At 44.1% G+C, this 22,524-nt stretch overlaps 1 protein-coding gene across 1 annotated transcript in view; it reads left to right on the forward strand.

Moving 5' to 3' along the window:
• The window catches only part of EPHA4 (EPH receptor A4), a 143,155-nt gene that overhangs the window by 47,540 nt on the left and 73,091 nt on the right, over positions 1 to 22,524 (forward strand). The window lies entirely within an intron of this gene.

The following is a 22,524-nucleotide window of genomic DNA, read 5'->3' on the forward strand; positions in this document are numbered from 1 at the left end:
TGGTTATAAGACTAACGTGGTGGGTCATAATGACTTCTAGATATACCACGAGTCAGCATGGACTAAACGTTGCCCTACACTTTCATTCTCGATTTGGCAAAAATACCTGCAAAGATATGGAGGAAGGATCATTTAACTTACTACTTGCCTTATTGAGTATAGTGCATAGGTGATCATACGTTTTCTAGTTTCTCAGTTTGCTTTTCTTTCTTTTAGCCAGAAGCCTACCGTTGAAGTCCACTCGGGCAGAATCTGATGGGTTTCATGCTCCCCTGTGGATTGTGGAGTACGGATACTAAGGAGTGAGGGTGGTAACTGTCAAGAGGCAGAACACAGGAATGTCCAGAAGCCTCTTGCTCTAGAGTCATTCTCTTTGCCTCTGGCCTCCAGTCTACCACGTAGTAAACATTTCACTGCCCTCTACAAGCCAAGCATTGTTTGGGTGTCTCATTTTTCTCAATTGAAATACATCTTATTTTGTATTGCCCCTTCAAAACACTTCTAACCACCTACCATTGTTTACATACTTTGAGTATTTTATTTTATTTTATTGTATGTATGTGTTATTCTCTTTCCCCACCAAATTGACAAGGAATTTTTATTTATTCCTAGCACATAGAACACTCACTGATACACGCTAGATGTGTAAAAGTATTTATTCAATAAGTTGGTTAATCCGTAAATTCACTGATTTAACTCACACTTCTTAGAGTTTGACCTCTCAAACTCTAAGTTAAAGTAGCAAAAGTGTGTTTCCGAGCCCCAGTAACTTTGCTGCTCATATTACTCAGGCTATTAACCAGCTTCTCAAATTCTAGATGGTCCTAGACAGTTTTTTAAAAACAAATAATTGTTAGGATTTAATTTTTATTATCACTTTTAATCTATAGCAAGGGAGGTAGTGGCTTCTAAGTAAAGATATTAAGGATGCGATTGAACTCTCAGAAGGGAAGATGTGAGGAAAATGGAACCCAAGTAAATGAAGTGGGGAAAGACCCCGTTTGAACCATGTTCTTGGGTGGGTGTTTATTGGATATTTCAGGGGGGGCGGGGTTAATTCCAGTAGCTTCCCTGAGCTTTCTTGTAATAGCAATCTTTCGTCTTTATATAATGTCTAGGTTAGTCATTGCCTAGGGGTTGTCAGCTAACTTTTTGATTCATTGCGGTGGATCAGCCGAACCATTCCTGCAGTAAGCTTCTACCTGCGCCACGTGTTCTCAAAGGTTACAAACACCTCTGACGTTGACAATCCCAGCCTCTTGCTAGACCTCATCCTCCTTGACAGCTTCCTTGACTGTTTGAAATTCTAATTTTGTACTTCCTTCATGTTTCCTCCATGATGAATATATATAGCCTTTGGCCATTGGCATTGGACGCTGAAATCCTCAGGTGCTTTGCATGCACGGTGGGTACAACTGACAGTGGCCGTGTCGAGAGCACAAGGGGAGGGTTAAATGAGGTCCCATGTTTAAAGGGCAAGTTGGAGGTGAAGTTGGTTGCTTGAAGTTAGGCAAGTTTCTGGTGGTGCTCAGGAAATTCTAGTGTCCTTCTGACTCTTCGGTCTCCTGTATGCCTTGCCTTTGCACTTCCTTCTTCTCCGATTGCCTTTGAAATCTGGCATTTCTAATTCTTTCCTGAACTCTTTCTGAACCTGCGGCTCTTCCACTCCTGTGAGTTTTGTGTGCTTCCCAGATGTTTGTCACATCTCTGTCTCCAGTCGCAGTGACCTCCACACCTGTCTTTCCAGTTGCTTCCTCGACATCTCAATGCAAACATCTCTGAGTCAGTGACCGCCTAACTGACTCCACGCCCCTCCTTCCAAACCTGACTCCTCTTCTCTAGGCCCTGTTTTGGTTATAAATATCTCTACTCTCTCAGGCATTTGGCCTAGAGACCTTCAAGCCAATTTCAGTCCCATTTTTTTTTTTAATTTTTTTTTTCAATGTTTATTTTATTTTTGGGACAGAGAGAGACAGAGCATGAACGGGGGAGGGACTGAGAGAGAGGGAGACACAGAATCGGAAACAGCCTCCAGGCTCTGAGCCATCAGCCCAGAGCCCGACGCGGGGCTCGAACTCCCGGACCGCGAGATCATGACCTGGCTGAAGTCAGACGCTTAGCTGACTGCGCCACCCAGGCGCCCCCCATTTTTTATATATTCTGAGACATCTAATGGGAAGGGAGATACTGCTGTTGGTTTGGTGTTGGAGAGGACTTTCTTCCTTTCCCCATTCAAGGGCAAGTTGGAGGTGAAGTTGGCTGCTTGAAGTTAAGCAATAGCTGCTTGATTGACGTTCACAGTAGGAGGTCACGGTCCGAGGGGGGGGGTGAGAATAGGGAAGGAATTATTGCAAGATGTCCCTGGGTTAACACTGGGGACCAAGCCACACCTCACTGTGTGTGGAATAACCAGACTCTCACAATCTCTACTTTTCAACCACCTGCAGATACCATTAGGGCTCGTAAAATGCAAATAGATTTTTAAAGAGTCACTGAATACGTAGTAACCTTTTTCATTGTATAATATGTCAGATAATGCATACTGAAAGTGCAACTCTCAGAATGTTAGGATGTCATATTATGAAATGTGGATGCAAGGGTGATTGGCTTTCTTCCCTTCGTTTGGGCACCAGCACATAGGAAAAAAAAAAAATCAGAGCTTACAGGAACTTTCAAACGTAAGATTTGGGGGAGAGACACTGAAATTGGAAACCTTGAAGGGCGCCTGGGTGGCTCAGTCGGTTGGGCATCTGACTTCGGCTCAGGTCATGATTTCACGGTTCGTGGGTTCGAGCCCCGTGTCGGGCTCTGTGCTGCCAGCTCGGAGCCTGGAGCCTGCTTCAGATTCTGTGTCTCCCTCTCTCTCTGCCCCTCCCCCGCTCATGCTCTGTCTCTCTCTCCCTCTCAAAAATGAATAATAAACATTAAAAAATTAGAAAAAAAGAAACTGAAAACCTTGAAACACTTGAATAGTGAGTTTCGGATTCATACTTCCTGAAAACACATCTGTTATATTCAGGATAAGATACTAAGCTGTGTGTGTGTGTGTGTGTGTGTGTGTGTGTGTGTGTGATGTGACTATGTCTAGGATAAGTCTTATCCTCTGAGTTTATCAGTTGCTTGCTGGGTCATAAGGGGCATAAATGTGCAAATCAGCATAAAGGTGCTGTGTACACAAAAATAAACTTGAGTTCTGATTCCTGAAAGCAGCAATGCTTGATAGAAGAGGCGATGGTTGGTTTTAGGTTTTGAAGAGAGGTTAAGATTTTCTTATTTGTAAGTGAGTGGGACTGTGTGGACCGTTCGAGTAACATCAGACGGTCCGCAGTCTGGTGTGATTGCATGTAGGATATTTGAGGGACAAATTAGGGCAGGATGTTGGGGCTCTTGGGTTTCTGTACTCTTCTGTTTGACTTTCATGGTATATACAATGGGGCGCATGAAAGATCTTAAACAGGCTTGTCACCATGAGCGTGAACATTATATTTTAGTTACTTTGTGAAAGGAGTATTGAAAAATTAGCCTTGGGTGCCTGGGTTGCTCGGTTGAGTGTCCGACTCTTGATGTCCACTTAGGTCATGATCGCATGGGTCGTGGGTTCGAGCCCCACTGTCCGTCTGCATGCTGACAGTGCAGAACCTGCTTAGGATTCTCTCTCTCCCTCTCTCTCTCTGCCCCTTCCCCATGTGCTCCCTCCTTCTCTCTCTCTCTCTCTCTCTTTCTCTCTTTCAAAATAAATAAACTTAAAAAAATCTATAAAAATTAAGTCAAATTAATGGCAAGTAAAGGCAAGGGGAGACGAAACAAAAGAGGTGAGGATAGAGAGAAAAACTGAGAAACTACAGAGGAAGAAACATAATCCTCCAAGAAATGGAAAAGGCATGGCTGGGACTCTAGATTGTGCTGGAGGTAACCTGCTTTGGTTTATTCGGACTGTGAGTTTAAAACGTTCCCTTTGCCTTCCATTTGAGAGGTTGATTTGGTGGTTCCCCCACTACGCACAGGTCGTTCAATGTTCTGTTTGCCATAAAACTTGACAAGGCTCCCTTCCTAAGGGACAGTTGTAGGACTAGCTTTGAGTGCCAGCAGGGGTAATACCTTCAGAGACCAGAGTCTCCTGGGGAGGATGCGTTTATAGCTGAACAGAAGAGAGAAGTTCTTTCGGATTAGCCTCAAGAACTGCAGAAAAGGGAATGAATTTTCTCCATGTCAATTGTCCCTTCCTCTTCTCCTCTTCTCTCTTTCCCTCAGTCTTGCTTTCAGCCACCAGCTGTTTTCCACCTTATAGTGCCCTGGGATTAACATCAGCTCTGCTGCCCGTGACTCAAGGTACAAACACCCCTTTCCAAAAACAATGCCTTATTTACAGTTACAGTGAGGAAATTTGTGTTACCTTTGTGGCCACAGGACCCGGATAATCTTAGTATTTACTAGTCTCAAAGCACAGATCTTGTTTTGTTATTTTCTACCCCTTTGATGCTTTCACAAATTTATGTAAAACTACACTTACAGGCACCCTAGCTGTTATACTGCACTATGATTTGTTGAAAACATGTGGCTGCTTTGTTAGTAAAGGAACCTTTGCCAAGAGCATTGTGTGTGGGAGAGTGTGACTAACTAGGCAAAGGGACTTATCTCTTATCCTATCTGTCTCAGCTCTCCGGGCTGCCTTTGATATGACTTATTTCTTCCCCCACCAGCCCCAACCCCTCCAGCCTTTCCTGCTATCATTCCTCCCCAAGTTATTCATATCTAAATATTTTCGCTTTTCAGAACTAATCTGTTCTCTGGATTCATTTTCTGTTGGGTGATCTGAACCACGCTTTTGAGTGACGGGTACTCACAAACAGAGAGCATTAAAATCCTGCCTCCCCTGCTCCTCTGCCCTCTAAATGTTAGCAGCAGCCCTTCTTGCCTTCTCGTGTTAGGATCGTCTTGTTCCCCTTTTGACAACTTTTCAACGGAGCCTGTGATGCTGCGAGGCTGTTTGAGGGGAAATCTCAGTCCCAATGGCCAAGAAACACAGAAACAGGAAAGCGAACCCGAAAGGAGCTCTGTAAAGTCACGGCCAAGAGTTGGACTGGGCTGCCTTCTGGGTCCAAACTTCTAGAGGTGGTCATCAAAGTTCAGATGCTAACGAAGCCATTTATTCATCCATCTATTCACTCTATAAACATATACCGAGCGGCTAGCATTACAAGCTACTGTCCTCAGTATTAGAGCTCTCATAGTAAACAGGATGGGCATATTGGCTGCCGTTGAGCTCCAGGGGAAGATGTGTTCTATGGGGGAAATGGACAGTAAACCTCTAAATACACAGTTCATTACTTAATTACAGTTGTGCCGAAGGAGGGGGTATAAAGAGGGTCTGTAAGAGAGAGACATTCTCATGGGAAGTTTCCTCATTTTTTTTTTAACTTTTTTAATTTTATTTTTGAGACAGAGAGAGACAGAGCATGAACGGGGGAGGGGCAGAGAGAGGGAGACACAGAATCCGAAACAGGCTCCAGGCTCCGAGCGGTCAGCACAGAGCCCGACGCTGGGCTCGAACTCACGGACCGCGAGATCGTGACCTGAGCCGAAGTCGGCTGCTTAACCGACTGAGAGACACAGGCGCCCCATCCTCATTTCTTACAAGCTGGAGATACGGACCATTTTACACTGAAGAATAAGGACTGAGTTCCATGACCGTAGGGGCAATCAAGGGAAATGGGCATGAATGGTACTGGATCTGAACAAATCTACTTTGATTTTTCAGCCTTCCTGGTAACCAGCCAGCTAGTCTCCCAATTAGGTCACCAGCAGTTCTGTGCGGAAACAGGAAGGCGAGGTCCTCACTTGCAAAACACCAGCTCACGGCCCACACCAAGAGCTACCGAATGTCAGCTGGGAACCTCATAAACTTCATCTACTTCTGCTGCTGTTGACAGGGTCTTGTCAGCTGCACTCTTGCTTCCGGTTTGAATCACGCTCAGGAATCTGGCCCCTAGGCCAGTGGCTGTCAGTGGGTGCAGTCCTGTGGCCGCCATCCGGGTGTGGCCTGCCGTAAGCGGCCTGAACCCCGGGCCCGGCGACCAGCTCCTAAAGGCTGTTGTGTTAGCAAATGCACGAGGTGCTTGGTAATGAACGGTGGAAGTGATGGCCCGGTCTGCTCAGGTGCATCTAGACATGACTCATATGGAAGGACGGAGCCAAGGGGAAACTCCAAAGTTCCTTCTTAGGTCATTTGTTTGGTGTCTTAAGTCCACTGCAAGGAACACCTTGTGACCGTGGGGAGAGCGAACTGAGCGCCTCCGTGGCTTACTCGGAACCCAGCTATTAAGCCCAGTTCCACTGTCTCCCCCTCCCCTAGGTGACCATCACGTCTCTCTGGCCCCCGTAGCCTCCCTCTGGTCCCTGTTCCACCAGCAAACGATCTTTTGAACGTTTGCAGCAAACCGTGTTGCCGTGTCGAGAACCACCTTGAAACTGTGCGCCGAGTTTACGTCTTATAGTGCGGACCCCCCTGGACTCGGGACTTGGTCTCAGCGCTCTTGAAGCGTTGCCCAGAGACAGTGCTAGTCTTTCCATCCCTCTAATACCCACTCAGCACAGGGCCACCGCGACGTTTTCTTTTTCCTTGAATGCTTCTCCATGTAAAGTTTCACATGTGTTGACGCCCGTTTAGCTCAGCGCCCAACTCACTGGTCCCCTATGAAGGGCGGTTCCTCAGCACCTGTTCTCAGCCCCTCCCCACCTCACGCTGCCGCATCACACGTGTCGTTCTCCTGTTAAGTGACACCCTGCCGCTCGAATGTCCGCAACTGGAAGCACAGACCTTCTCAGTCCTCCTCCTGAGCCAGGCGCGTGTAAGTGATCGACGATATATGGAGACTGAGTGAACCCTGACACCAGAAAGAAAAGACATTTCTTTCCTCCATTCTCTTTTCTTTGACTTTAATAAGTGGCGAAAAGGACACAAGAGACACTCAGAAATCCCTGCCAAGACAGGTAAAGAGAAAGTTCGCCAAAGAGTTGAGAGTTAGGGGGCGCCCGGGTGGCTCAGTCGATCGAGCATGCGATTCTTGACTTTGGCTCAGGTCGTGATCTCCAGGGGCGTGAGATCGAGCCCCGTGTTGGGCTCCACGCTGAGCTTCGAGCCTGCTTGGGATTCTCTCTCTCTCTCTCTCTCTCTCTCTCTCTCTCTCTCTCCCTGTGCCGATCTCCTCTGTGCTCTCTCTCTCTCGAAAACAAAACAAAACAAAACAAAAAATTAATGGAAAAAAAAAGTTCAATGTTATGAATTTATTGGAGGAAAAAAAAAGGTTGTTTCTGTGAGGCAGTAAATCAGACCCTTGCTCCTGGTTCCACAGCTGGTAAGTGGCAGAGCTTAGATCCTGAGTTCTATGGATGAGCCTGCACCAGTCCCAGAAGGGAGAAGTCTGGTGTCCTTACAAGAAACCAAGGCCCGGGGGTGCCTGGGTGGCTCAGTCGGTTGAGCGTCCGACTTCGGCTCAGGTCATGATCTCGTGATTCGTGAGTTCGAGCCCCGCGTCGGGTCCTGGGCTGACCGCTCAGAGCCTGGAGCCCGTTTCAGATTCTGTGTCTCCCTCTCTCTCTGCCCCTCCCCCACTCATGCTCTGTCTCTCTCGCTCCCAAAAATGAATAAGTGTTAAAAATAAATACATTTTAAGAAACCGAGGCCTGGAGATCTTAAGCTGGTAAATGTTGGGACCGGGATCTAGGTCTGCTGTCTCCAGAGCCTGGCCTCCTGGCAGGCGTGCTGTCTGAATTCACTTCCTGCACTTCTACGTAAGCGTGGAGTGGATTCTTGGTTGTGTTTTTAACATACCATGTGTAACCTTGACATAGCCTTGAGGAAAAAGAGCTTCATTTTGTTCATGCAAATGATCATTCACCTGCCAATTTTTTTTAATGCCTTCCTCCCTCCCCCCCCCTCCCCCGCCAGGCTGGGGAAGTATTTATGACTTCATCATTCTTTCTTTCTTTTTCTGTTTCTTTTTTTTTTTTTTTTTTTCACCTCCCTTCGAATCCAAGCCTCCTTCAGAATGACTCAGCCTCAGGGCTAGGAAAAAAATGTTTCATATCCTAATACGCAAAATGCAGGTCCTCTCTTGGTCACAGCTTTCTAGACACAAAAGTGATCTACTTTTGATGGCTGCTTGGAAGGACTTGCTAATGATTTTCCATTGCTTTGTGCTATATAGGAAGGAAGAGTTATTAGCAAAGAGATTAAACCATTTTCGTATACCTAGATGGAGGTCTTGTAAATCGAATCCTAGAAAAAGTTTTCAATTTCCTATGCTGTACGTAATCATGTTTGAAGGTTGGTCTAGAAGTTTGTTTTGGATGAGTAAAGGTTTTTGTGCATCTGAGATGAGTTTAGTTTATGTTAGTGACAGACATGCGGTTTGTTCGTGTTTGATAATCAGCGTGATTTGTCCTCCGTATTTCTTCAGATGGATCACCATTCATTTTCCTCCCATCTATATTTTACAAAGGAGGGGGAGTTCTACTTTGTCTTCCTTCATGACCCAACCCTGTGGGAACATGTCAGCATCATGGGTCTCATTTTTGTTTGTATTAATTGTATTAATATCAATTTTCATCACGGTTGCTCATGTTTGATATCTGGGAGGAGACACAGACGCACGAGCAGATTATGACTCGGTATTTCCCCTGACATCCCTCTTTGTGATTTATAATTTATAACTGGGAAAGATTTACCGACCAAACTGATAATCCTTCCCAGCAAAAGATAAACACACTTGTTAAATCATCAGTGTAAGTCAGATGCACTTGAAAGGGACGAAGAATTCACCTGCAAGCACTTTTGGCATCTTGCTCTTTCCCACGGATCCAGACTGATGACAGAGAAAGCTGAGGCTGCCAAAGCACTTTCCCCGGGAGCACCTCCCAGAGCCCCTGGGGGGTGGGACGAGCCCGACCTGCCCTGCCATCCTGAGGATCTAGACATCAGCCCTTTGTGCTTTACCACAGGAGATCAAGTGAAGGCACGGATGTGTGTGTTCTAGTGCTGTGGACCTGTGGAGTCCAGATCCGTGAATGCACAGGTCCCCTGCCCCATCTTGTTCCTGTGGTTCTTTAGGAAGCTCACCTGTAAGCCCCCAACAAGGTACCAGGCCATCCTTGTCCAGGCAGGTGCATGCGGGCTCTCCAAGTCCCCCTGCACATTCCTGCTAGCAATTGAAACTGATTTCTCAGGACGCGGGTCTGTCGACCGGATGTCTTCAGAAGGCATTGAATAAATGATCAAATGCTCCCCGCCTGCATGAGTGTAACTGAGTCAGTGGGAGAGAATGCGTGGGTTGTACGCTATTTTGTATAGTAGCAAACGCATCACTGTTATCTCGCGTCTGGTTCTCTGGTTCTTGCTCTCATCTCTTAGATTGCTACTCTACTGCACCAAAAACAGACGGTGCAGATTCCCCATAAATTTCACTTGGTCTAGACTAGCACTCTTCTGGGAGCTCCTTGGGAATTTTTATTTTGTTCTCCTCAGACATCAGCAGTGTCGGAATGGTCAGACACATAGAATATTAAATGTTGGCCGATAGTTCTGAGAAATCATTAATCCACTACCTGCAGTGCCAAAAGCAGACGTTTAACCTGATCGCATCCGTTACACATGAATCACTCTCTTTTTATTAGGAGTACTCAGAATTTGAAAATTCTCTTTAAAACATTCCCAATCGTGTTCAAAAGGCAAACAGCACAGGAACTCACGATCAAAACCCTCAGCAGAGCATCGTGAGTGCGTTGCTAATAACTGACATGGGGGAAGTCAGTCTTTTAAAGCTATTTTTTTTTTTTTGTTGCTGTTTTTGAGATCCTCAGGCCCCATCAACATAACAAAAAGGAAGAAGGGGCGCCAAGCAGTTATTACTGTGCTGTTATTCCCGCGGCGTAAATCATGATTTGTGACAACCCGGGCTGTAAAGTCGTTGCGGTGACAATGACGAGCAACGCTGCTGGAGTTAATCAAATAATTATTTAACACGTGTTTCTCTTGATCCGGCCCTGCCTTCAGACCATATTTCATTCTTTCCCAGTCTTCTTTACCACCTTGACTTTTAAATGGAGCAAATGAGCACGTATAGGATGTACGTGGAGTTAATGAGGAAACCACTTCTGTCTCCAGTCGGGCTGTGAGCTCCTTAAAAAGACAGTCCTTGTCGCAGTCAGCTTACTGGATGCCGGGAGCACCCGCTGCGGTTGGCAGTCGCTGTCCTTTTTGAACTTCCGGGGTAGCTTCCTGGCTTAAACTCTTTCGGAGTATTCCACACAGGGGTCGCTTACTCTTTCAGATGCCATTTTTCTACTCCATTCCTTCCACAAGCAGATGGCCCGGGTTAGGTGCATAGGGAAGGACCCCATAGTAGTCTGCGGGCACTTCTGCCAGAGAACATTCCTTAAGATGTGAGGGTAAGCAGGGGCGCCTGGGCGGCTCAGTCGGTTGAGCGAACGACTTTGGCTCAGGTCGTGATCTCACGGTCGGTGGGTTCGAGCCCCGCGTCGGGCTCTGTGCTAGCAGCTCAGAGCCTGGAGCCTGTTTCCGGTTCTGTGTCTCCCGTCTCTCTGCCCCTTCCCCATGCACACTCTGTCTCTCTCTGTCTCTTGAAAATAAATAAATGTTAAAAAAAAAAAAAGAGAGAGATGTGAGGGTGAGCAGTGGTCTGTTCTGTTCCTGAAGGCAACAGCTTCACATTTCTCTCAACTTTTATTTTTTATTTTTTATGAAATACATCTTATTTTCTTTTATTTGTGCTTTAGTATTTTTTTTTTTACTGTTTCTTTATTTTTGAGAGAGAGAGAGAAAAAAAACAGCACGAGTGGGGGAGAGGCAGAGAAAGAGGGAGGCACAGAATCTGAAGCAGGCTCCAGGCTCTGAGAGCCCGACGCGGGGCTCGAACTCACAGACCGCGAGATCATGACCTGAGCCGAAGTCAGACGCTTAACTGACGGAGCCACCCAGGTGCCCCTTCTGTCACCTTTTAGAGCCTAGTACGTGTTCCATAAATATTCACTATCGTTATTACAGTTACTGTCACTATGTAAAGGTTTAATAAATGTTTGCTAAAACATGAGTGGCCAAGTGAACAAATAAATGCACATGCCTCCTAGCGGGGTAGCTTTCTACATACCGATGCTAATCACACAGACTCAGTATTAAATTCAGATGCGGTAGCGTTAGGTGTGGAAGATAAGACAGCTGCTTCCTTTATTCAGTGCCTTGACCTGGTATTTGTAATCAGTGGATATGTAATGAGCCACCACCAGTCTTTATGGACCCAAATACCAAAGGGTGAAAGAGACAATAGCAACTCATCAAAAAACCTGGCCCTCTCTGAAATGTCACGGGTAATCAAGTTCCATGTTAATGGCTTTAGATACGGATAGTACATCACTCTGAGTGATGTACTATCCACGGTGAGGATTGATAGTTTATATGGCAGGACTTAATCGAAATCTTTCCGAAGTATTCCCTTCAATTTTCAGTAATTTATGTTCAAATTCAAGGCAGAGATTAGGTGTTTTTAAAAACATGATTAAACGCTTTCTGCCTTTAGCTCATCTTAAAGTATTGTTTGTTCTTGATCGTCTTTCTTTATAGGGTGGTCATTTGTGTTTTTAGTAACCATCTGTTTCCTTTCTTCATACAGATTTTAACATATTAGAAAAGCCGATAAGCTTACATTTTGTCATAATCTTAAAATATTGTTTAAGTCATTCAATTAAGTTCTGCTCCATATACGTGAACATTATGTCTTCAAGTAGAATAGATAAATCGAAAACAAATATCAAATTAACATTTCTTCAATCTCGAAGTTTACTTACGAAAGTCATGGTCATGGATATGTGAAATTTAGGTATGAGATAAAGGGAAAAAATACAAAATTTGGAGAGTTTAGGGATTAGATTGTTTCCCTGAGTTAATTGTTTTTCAAGTCAATGTTAAAATCCCTTACTTTTTTTTTCACATAGAAAATTTTCAGTGCCCTATGCAGAAGAAGAAGAACAAGGCTTAGAGTAAGTGTAGGGAATCTTTTATCTAACAAACTACACATTAAAAAAGAAATTCTTCGGGGTGCCTGGGTAGCTCAGTTGGTTAAGCATCTGACTTCAGCTCAGGTCATGATCTCATGGTTGGTGGGTTCGAGCCCCGCGTTGGGCTTTGTGCTGAGCCTGGAACCTGCTTCGGATTCTGTGTGTGTCTCTCTCTCTCTGCCCCTCCCCCACTCATGCTCTGTGTCTGTCTCAAAAATAAATAAACATAAAAAAAAGAAATTATTGCAATTCCAGTAATAATCACAAATAGTAATTTGCTGTGCTGCCTTCTACTTTGAAATTGTCATCCCTTATCAAGCCGATGTAATTTGTTTCTAACAGTGCTCTATCGTGATCCATTACAAATTCATAGTAACTCTATCTTAGAATTGTCCTGATTCAATAAATAAAAGTTTCTAACGACACTGTAATCAAACCTGGTAGCAACCTCGGGGTTTTTAGAACAAACGGAATAGATTATGTCTTTTTCAAAAGTCCCAAAGCCGCCCTTCACTTTATCTATCAGTCAAGTAACTTACATCTGTATTTGGAAGCCTGATTGCCTTTGTTGGAGCCCTTAAAAATTCCCCCACGAGGGAGAGCCCCAGGCGTACCAGCCAAAAGTTGCAGGTACAGAGATGACAGCCAGAAATCTTCATTCCCATCACTAACTTTACACAATAAGGAGGAGGGCTGTGTAGAGTTTCTGACAATGCAATGAGGTCTTGTCAACGTGCGGAGTCTGCTAATTAATTCCATGTTTAATTGAACTTTGTCTACTTCGGACCTTCTGTTGTTCAAGTTGACTCCCTCCAAATTCACCAAAAGAGAAATAGCTCCTTCCATAATTAGATTGTCTGTTTCCCAGGCAAGCAGGGGAAATAATAAGTTATTTCTCCACTGCATTCTTCTTGTTTGTGTTCAATAATTTTTTATGGAGTTAATTTAAATTGAGCAAGCTTTATGTGAACTTCCTTCCAGAGGATTTACTGCATCTTACGTGAAAACCGTCTACATCTGACATTTTAGAATTACCCACCTATTTATGAGATTATACTGCATTCTCTTCTTGAAAGAGCAACTCAATTTTCAGCATAGATTTTTCGTTCATTGTTTTTTCCCTCCATCTGTTTTTATGAAAGCTAGCTCCCAAGTCAGAGTGGAAACAATAGAAGGAGATGGAATGGCGAGAATGGGACAGGATTGTGGCTAGCTAGAAGAGAAGGTCTGGATCATAAACTATCAGTGGAAAGAAGAAACCTTGAATCCCCTCCCCCACTCCCCACCCCCCACCAGTAATCTATTTCATTCTACAAATGTGTTTACATATTTTTAATAAAAAAGAAATTTTTACCTGATACCTGCGGTCACTAAATAAGCTGCAGATGCTATGAACTGGAACTCACTCTAAAGTTTTCTATATCACGTTAGCAGGGGAAATGAAACAATTACGAGTAAGTTATCTTGCGATGATTTAGAAATTGTGTCCAGTACTATGTAAAATACCTGGGTTGTCCACACTTTCCTCAGTTGCAGGCCACCCACATGACACTGCAGCCCTAACAAATCACCCTTTTAATGAGTAGCTAATACAGGCCAGACACCAAACTTCACCCCTATCCGTTGTCTCATTTCATCATGACATCAGCCCTGCGCAGGAGAAAGTCGAAGTCCGAGGACTTAGTTTGTTCTAGTTCACATATCAAATAGATGGCGGGACTAAGAAGCAAATACGGGTCTAGAGGACTCTAGACCGAAGTGCTGGCCTTTCTCATTCTGTCCCCTGCTGCCCCTGCTGTAGACTCTTTTGGGGTCTAAAAAGAAGTCAGACAATGAGTAGAAATGTTAGAGAAAAAAGTAACCAGTGATTTATTTCTGCACTACTTTTTCCTTTGGTCATTTTTTACTTTTACTTACAATCTTTTTGTTGATGATTATGAAGCATCTCTGCCCTAAATATCTTAAGTTCCTGAAACGGATGTCCAGTCTATTCCTTTATAAACTTGATTGAGATAACCAAAATGAAATATTTTCCTTTTATCCGAAACCTTCTGTTTTCACCACCTCCCCTAAAGCCATCTCAAAATAATACCCTGGGGGTAGTGAGGACCCAAAGTCACTAAAATCAGGTCAGAGCCTTTACGATTCGTACAGCTTTTATGTATTATTCAGGTGTTCGGTACAGGCTTGTACCTCGGCACGGATGGGACAGACTTGATTCCCATCTGGCCTTTCAGAACGAGAACCACTGTCTTTCAGAAAGTATTTTTCTCCAGTGTATATTAAAAAAATCTCTATGTAATTGTTCCATTATTTAATCACTTAAAAAACAAAACACAGCACTGGGTTTTGCCATCCTGAACGTAGTATCCAGATAACAGAAGAGTGTTCTGAAATCAAATAAACAGGAATTAAACATGCCATTTAATAGTCTTGAAGCACAATGTCAAAAGAAAGAGGGGCAATTCATAGTACCGGTATTAGGGGACAATTACTTATTGGAGACAGTGCTAGTTTAGTAAGTGTCCTTTAGATTTTTGGATTAATCCACTTTTTTTTAAAGATTTAAAAAAAAATTTAAGTCATCGCTACACCCAGCGTGGGGCTGGCACTCACCACCCTGAGATCAAGAGTCCCATGCTCTACTGACTGAGCCATCCAGGCGTGTCGGATTAATCCATTTTTTATGAAAACATTCTACAACAGGATCTGTTCTATAATGTTGGGGTTTATTACAAAGTGCAATTATACTGGTTTGAAGAATAATTTCGATTTCCTATGGAAGTCTTTCATTCTCTCAGTTTCAAAAAATGTCACATTTCTGGCACGTTCTCTCCCACCCCCCAAACCCAATTACTCTCCCCCTGATAATAATGAGGCCCAGTTGTCATTCCCTGTAGCGTTTGGGTCCTAGAAAAAGGATGAGATGGTTTTACCTAATTTGAGATGAACTGTCCTTTGACATTGTTACTGAGAGATGGGTCTGTTTGTTTACTGTTGGGCAGTGGTTTTCTTTTTTTTCTTTTTTAATTTTTTTTAATGTTTATTTATTTTTGAGACAGAGAGAGAGACAGCATGAGCAGGGAAGGGGCAGAGAGAGAGGGAGACACAGAATGTGAAGCAGGCTCCAGGCTCTGAGCTGTCAGCACAGAGCCCGATGCGGGGCTCGAACTCACGAACTGTGAGATCGTGACCTGAGCCGAAGTCGGACGCTTAACCGACTGAGCCACCCAGGCGCCCCTGGGCAGTGGTTTTCAAACTGTGGTGCCCGGACCACATTGTCATCAACCTGGAAATTTGTAGGAAATGCAAATTCTCGGGCCCCATCAAACAATCCAAAACTTGGACTGGAGTTCAGCAATTAATCTTTATACGAGACCTGCAAATCATTCTGGTGGATGTTAAAGTCTGAGAGTGACCGCTCCCGGGAATAGAAGCTAGGCATCCTTGCCAAATTTGGCCTATTTTAGTTTTATTTGTTCTATGATTTTAGCGGCACGAAGAGCAAAGGCGAGTGTCATTCTTTTATTGTGTAGAGGAAAACAATTTGAGCTCAGGATTCCCAGGAAATAAAACCTTAACACAATAGAAAGTGAAAGTCAATCAGAACGTCTAATTGCCAAAATGTATAGCATCTAAGAGATACTGTCCCCCAAATCAGGTTAAACGTCATTTAACCAAGAGAATCATTTTAAAAGTGGATTTAGTTAATACTAGTACTGAGTCAGGTCAGTCTTCCAGTAAGGTGGTTGATGGAAAGTTTATTCTTCTTCTGCAGCAATAGTAACAAAGGGTTTTTTATTAAGCTTCACCATTCAGAACTAACGGAGGCCCTGTAGGGTAACAGAGACCACAGAACCTTGGATTCCAGACCTAGTCCTGGAATGCTCTAGAAGGAACTACCATCGAAGATGAGTATGTTGGACTAGATCAAGTGTCAGCAAAGCAGTGCCCTCAGGCCTACCACCTGTTTTTGTATGGTCCGAGAGCCAAAAATGTTTTTTACAGATGACATTTGCAATCAATTCCATAATAGGGGACACTGTCTTTGATACCTAAGTAAGTGAAATGTTATCTTTCCAGATAAGAATTTCATTCTTGAGACGCCTGGGTGGCTCAGGCCGTTAAGCATCCCACTTTGGCTCAGGTCACGATCTTAGAGTTCGTGAGTTTGAGCCCCGCGTCGGGTTCTATACTGACAGCTCAGAGCCTGGAGCCTGCTTCTGATTCTCTGTCTTCTTCTCTCTCTGCCTCTACCCTGCTCACCCTCTGTCGCTCTCTCAAAAAGAAACCTTAAAAAAAAAAGAATTTCATCCTTACCAATACTAAATCTGTATTTTTTTAAAAATGACTTATTACTATTTTACTTTGAATCCCATTAATAAAAAAATAAAGAAAATGTGTTAGAATTTTATCTTGCAATAGAAATACCTTCTTTTTTTTAATTTTTTTTTCAACATTTATTTATTTTTGGGACAGAGAGAGACAGAGCATGAACGGGGGAGGTGCAGAGAGAGAGGGAGACACAGAATCGGAAGCAGGCTCCAGGCTCCGAGCCATCAGCCCAGAGCCCGACGCGGGGCTCGAACTCACGGACCGCGAGATCGTGACCTGGCTGAAGTTGGACACTTAACCGACTGCGCCACCCAGGCGCCCCAGAAATACCTTCTTAATATTCTTAATCTTCCCCTTGGCCTGCAAAACCTAAATTATGTGCTGTTTGGCTCTTTACAGAAATGTTTGCCAATCCCTGGACTAGTTGATTTTTAAGGTTCCTTCAAAAAACTCAAATGTTCAGTTACTCTCAGTGCGTATCAGTAAAACCAGTGTTGAGCCGTGTTTTCCTCTTCGGGAGTGAAATCTGATCAGATGGGCCCCCAAACAGAGCCCCATTTCTCTCGCCGTCCTCCCCCATGAGTGCAGTAATTCAGTCCACACCGCCTAGGTTAGAAAATCAACCCTGCTTGGGACAAATCCTTCACTTTGTTTGCCTCAGTTTTCCCATCTATGCAGTGGGAAAACAGTTCATGCTCAGGGCTTCCCCGAAGATGGCTGGGGCTTGCGTTGTTATAAACACCGCAAAGCGGAAACCTTATTTGACGGATTGTTTTCCTTTCCCATCAGTTTTTCTTACATCATTCATATAATAGTCTAGCAAGTAAACAGTTAATCAGAGAACTGAGTTGGATAATGCCCTTTAAAAGTGACTCTGATATTTCTCAAGTAGATTTCCTAAACCTACCAGACCTACTGTGGAGCCAGTCAGTACGCCGAGGGCAGTGTCCCCATAGAACCTATTTGGAAGTGTGTGCGGAATAGCATGCCTACACGAAGAGGCTGGAGGGACCCATGGGCTCTCCCCAGCGCCATCTGTTATTTCCTGGGCGCCTTGGTGGCTCAGTGGGTTGGCTCGGGTCCTGATCTCGCTGTTAGTTAAGTTCCAGCCCTTGGTGAGTTCGCCTCTGCCTTGGGCTCTCCGCTCTCAGTGCAGAACCCACTGGGGATCCCCTTTCTCCCTCTCTCTCTCTCCCTCTCACTCTCCCTCTCTCTCCGTCTCTCTCTCTCTCTCTCCCAAAAATGAATAAACTTAAAACAAAACAAAACAAAACAAAACAAAACAAAAAACCAAGGTTCAAATTTCCCCCAGAGAGCCACTGCTAAAATTTCAGCCTTGACCTTCAGGACACTCTGTATTAAAATGCAAATTTGTTACCTAGGAAGGTAATTTTTAACCCTTTTGTGCCTATTTATGAGTACTTGGGCCAAAATTCGGTTTTTCAAATTAGCTAGGTGCCTGAGAGCAGCGCTTAAATAGAAACTGACCCGATTCTCTGATTCTCTGAGGTGGGCTTAGGCCAAACCTTATAAAGGTGCTGGGGTGACTGTGACGCGTGTCCCAGCACTTTCTGCGCTCCGCCTTTACAAGAGTCCCTGTGCGCTTGCGTGCAGCCACAGGCGCCTTACTGTGAGGGACTTTGAGAATAGCTCTGTCCAACAGACACAGATTGCAAGCCTCTCAGATAAGTTCAAGTTTAGTAGCCACATGAAAAAAAAAAGGTGAGATCTACCATGCGGAATTAATTTTAATGGTACATTTTTCTGACTTGCTATACCCCCCTGCATTATTGCTTCAATATGTAATCAGTATAAAAACTATTAATAAGAGACTTTGCTTTGGCGGCCCTAAGCCTTTGGAATCCAGCTTGTATTTCACGCTTATAGCCTGCTTTGGACCAGATCAGTAGCTGCCTATGGCCTAAAGCCGTCGTACCGGCCAGTGCAGCTCTGAGAGCCTTTAGAAACTGCTTCGCAGGTTGCAGAGAGCTTGGCACTGGTTGTGAAAACAACCCCAGGATGGTCTGGGGGCACAAGTGGAAGCTGGGACCAACCTCAGTTCTTTTGTACTCTGTTCCATCTGTGTCGGATTTTTGCTGACGGTCAGTGTTCACCCTGTGTAACTGCATAAAAACTTTCATCAGCACATGAGCCGGGGTTAGATACTGACTTCCACTTAATTGTGTGACCTCAGGCAAGGTACTTACAACCCTCAGTTTCTTCACTTGCAAAACACGAATAGTGATAAAGTCTCAAGCTCAAGGGATTCTTGTGAAGATGAAATGAAACGATGCCTATGAACACCTTAAGTGCTTGATCTATCATCACAGGTGCTATTATTGTTAGATATTCTTACAACCAGAATGGTTTAAAAATGAACTGTAAAGACAGTCTTTATTTCTCTAAGAAGGGGGAAAACGACCACACCATCTATATACAATGTTTTTAAAGAGTGGGTTTAACTAGCTCCTTGAATTTGGCATTGCACCTCGTGTCAATCATCTGTGCACCGAGAAATCCTGAAGGTACTACATCATCTTAAGAACATTTTGGTTTTGTGTTTCACCGGAAATTATGATGTGTAAGTATTCCACAGGGAAACTTCTGTAGAAGACTATCCTTAAAATGCAACCCGTTATGGCACTGGGTGAGCCAATGAAAGAAAAGTGTTTTGCTTTCTCTTCTTGTCCTCACTTGTCTTCTCCTTTTGTTTAGAGTCAGCAGAAAGAGCTCATTACCGCAAAACTAAAGGAAGTGAATTCAGAGTTTTCACTGCACACGTGAACTCATCCTCCCACAATGACGTATCTGAAAGGCCAAATAAGGCTCTCCTTCCCACCGTACTCCAGCGAGGGGGCAGAAGGAATTACACACGCTCTTGGGTGTAGAGTGTACAATTTGACTCACTCCTAACTTGCTTCCCAAGCCCTGGCCATAAAAAAAATACAATGGAATAGTTCTCACCTCTGGGAGAATGAAGGAAAATCACAACACATGTCAATGCTTGTTAGACCACATACACCTTTCGTGGGGATTTTGTTTGGAATGAAAGATGTAGTGACATTTTTAAAATGCAAATAGGTGGTGAATAAATATGGGATCTACTTCCACATTCATGCACCAAATGCTAGACGACTGTGAACCACAAGAGCAAAGAAACGTACCTAACCATCAATTTACTAGGTCATTTTGAGCGTAGGCAGCACAATGGCCGCGTGCATGAAAAACCACTCCTGTATTTTGAGAGAGCCTTTCTAAGAATGCTGAAATATTAATAACATGGTCTTAATGTAGTTGAAGACAAAGGAATGTGTTAAGGGCGGCAAGGGTGGCCGAGAATAGCACAATGACAATGTGGTATTTTTCCTTGCGCTTGTAAAAGCAAGAGGAAAAGAGAGTAAAAATAGTCAGTGCGTTTAAAAAACAACAGCCTTCGATTTTCCAAATGGGTATAAAACTCCGTATTCCACAAATGAATTCACATACACCTAACTCTTGCTAACACATTCCCAGCAGCTTCCAGGAAACGTAGACAAACTATAAACTTGCGATCTCATTTTTCCCGGAAATTAACATAAATATACAACTAATTTTTGAACTTTAGGAAATTCAAGACATCCTCTCATTTGACTTCTGTGAACTCTGAATTTAATTTTTTAACTGGAAGTAGTCTGATCAGAATAGAAGTTGACGAAATAGCAATAGTCTGTTTTTCTCTTCCTTCCACCTTTCTCGACGTGCTCTGTTTTCGTGTTGCGGCGAATAAGTCATAGGCCAATTTTTCTTGTCACTCTTCCACTTCCATTGTGAGTTTTTAGGTTTTGCTGCCTGGTGAAATGGAGGTGCGTAAGGATAATCAAGAACGTGGAGAATAAAAAAAAATTTTTTTAATGTTTAGTTTTGGGAGAGAGAGAGGGAGAAAGAGAGAGAGAGACAGAGACAGAGACAGAGAGAAAACAACCAGGGGAGGGGCAGAGAGAGTGGGAGACAGAGAATCAGAAACAGGCTCCAGGCTCTGAGGCTGTCAGCACAGAACCTGAAACCACGAGATCATGACCCGAGCCCAAGTCCCACCCTTAACTGACTGAGCCACCCAGGTGCGCCAGGAACATAGAGGATTTCAATCCACTATCCAGATGTGGAAAAATAAAGCAATTTATGCCTTCTCCTCAGTCCTAGCTCTACCAAACCTGCAGCACGTTTCCACAACTTGCCTTTGTTGGCTGTGACTCAGTAACCCCCCAGGACCCAGTGGATTTGTTTCTGAGTTCAGGGACTCGCTGTGTTTGATGTGGGAAGGACAAGCTTGACCCTCAGTGCATCTTTCTCCCCAAGCTGGTGTTTCTGATTTTAGTCGAAACCCTAGGGCCATCTTAAGCATGACCAAAAAGCACCTTGCATATTGAACCATCCCTAATTATGTGATGGGTATAAACTTGAGACACATAAATCTCAGTCATTGGAGCAACCTGTTTTTCTAAGATTCTCCGGTCCAGTGAAAGACGAAAGCAAATAAGGGAGAGATTGATCTCCTAGCACTTTTATTGTCGGTGCTCCACACATCATAAAGTTTTGGCTCGTTAAAGGAAATTCCATAAACAACTTTAGTTAATAATAGTGAAATAACCGTGTGCCTTTCTGGAGCTTCTGCTAAACTCCCTTTCCGCTTGCCATTACCAGAGCATGATTAAGAAAATACCAACAGGCTGTTCAAAGGGGAGGAATAGACTCCAACTGGGAGCCGTACAGATGCTTGAGGGATGAGTAATGAGACAAGGGAACGTGGCCGTATCTCCTCAGAGAATCACGCAGTTTTGCAGATCTCTTTTTTTGTCTCCTCATTCGAGTGAAACCCGCTGGGTTTCTGGCATGGTCGGTCTCCTTTCGTGGTCAGGCTGATGGCAAATGCCTAACGGGTTCTTCTCCCAGCTGGTATCTTTGATAGTTTAGGAACATCTTAAGGACGAGATAAATGGACAACATTGAAAGTGAATCGTACTGGAAAGGTGGTGGGTATCTGTCACCTTTTTTTTTTTAAACCTCTGGTTGCCCGAAACAACTTTATTTTTCATGACCTTGTCGCTGTGGGTTTACTACTGATGGTGTTGGTCAATTTTTATTCCAAGTGGAGACAGATTTGGGAGGTGATGGTGAAGGGCAGAGGGGAGAAACAGAGGGGGGGGGAGCAAGGCCCTATTAATTATTTTTTATTGTGAGGTTTCCCAGAATTATTGAGATTTTCCACATTAGGAAAAGCTGCCATTGGTGTCAGCGTGATGTTTGCAAAGATGAAGTCATGGAAAGCATGTCAGGTGCATAAAGAACTATATGGCCCATGTTCTCTGCAGCAGCCACGTAGGGTGTGTGAGCATAGGGAGGCGGGGGGTGTTGAAAAAATAGAGAGGGGGAAAACAAGAAGGTTTTATTAATCTGAAAATGAACATAAAATATCGGCTGATCTTAAAAAAAAAAAAAAAATCTTAGTATGTTATAGTCCAGAATCTACGGTCGGTACTTTATATTACTTTCCCTTGAAACCGTGACCCATGTCTTACCAACTCTTTTCTTTTATGCCTCGTTGCCTTTGTTGGCCTTTTGCTTTGGTTCCCTCTGTACCGGTAATTAGGAAATAATCACCGATAATTTTTCTGTGAGCGTTTGGATACGCTTCCGACTGTTGGTTCAAGACCACGCTCTCAGATTCCGTAGCATGTAGCCAAGAGCATAGGTTTGGGGGAGAGAACACTTGCGTCCAAGCTGGTCCCTGACCTTTACCTGTCGCGTGGTCTGCCACCAAGAATGGACTTTTCAAAGCCAGCATCCCAAATTTCCAAGGGAGGGCTGATAACAGTACGTGTGCGCAAGCTGTTCGTCGGGATTGGACACCATCCTGCACGTAAGCGGCGTACCTACACGCAAGAAGCCCTCGGGAAACATAGCTGCAATTTGACCGATACCGCTGGTTTTAAGAAAATGTCTCCCGTCGGGCTCCTTGCCCCCTGACCGGGAATGTAATGACCTTTGAAGAATGACTGTACCCGATTAATGTTTTTCGCTGCTTTACCTGCGTCTCAAGCCAGGTGATCACTAGCGATTCACAGAAACGTCCCCCTTCTGCTG

Source organism: Lynx rufus, unplaced genomic scaffold (genome assembly GCF_022079265.1).
Source record: "Lynx rufus isolate CCGP_SWC_20201006 ecotype Redwood Valley unplaced genomic scaffold, mLynRuf1.p SCAF_2, whole genome shotgun sequence".
NCBI lineage: Eukaryota > Metazoa > Chordata > Mammalia > Carnivora > Felidae > Lynx > Lynx rufus.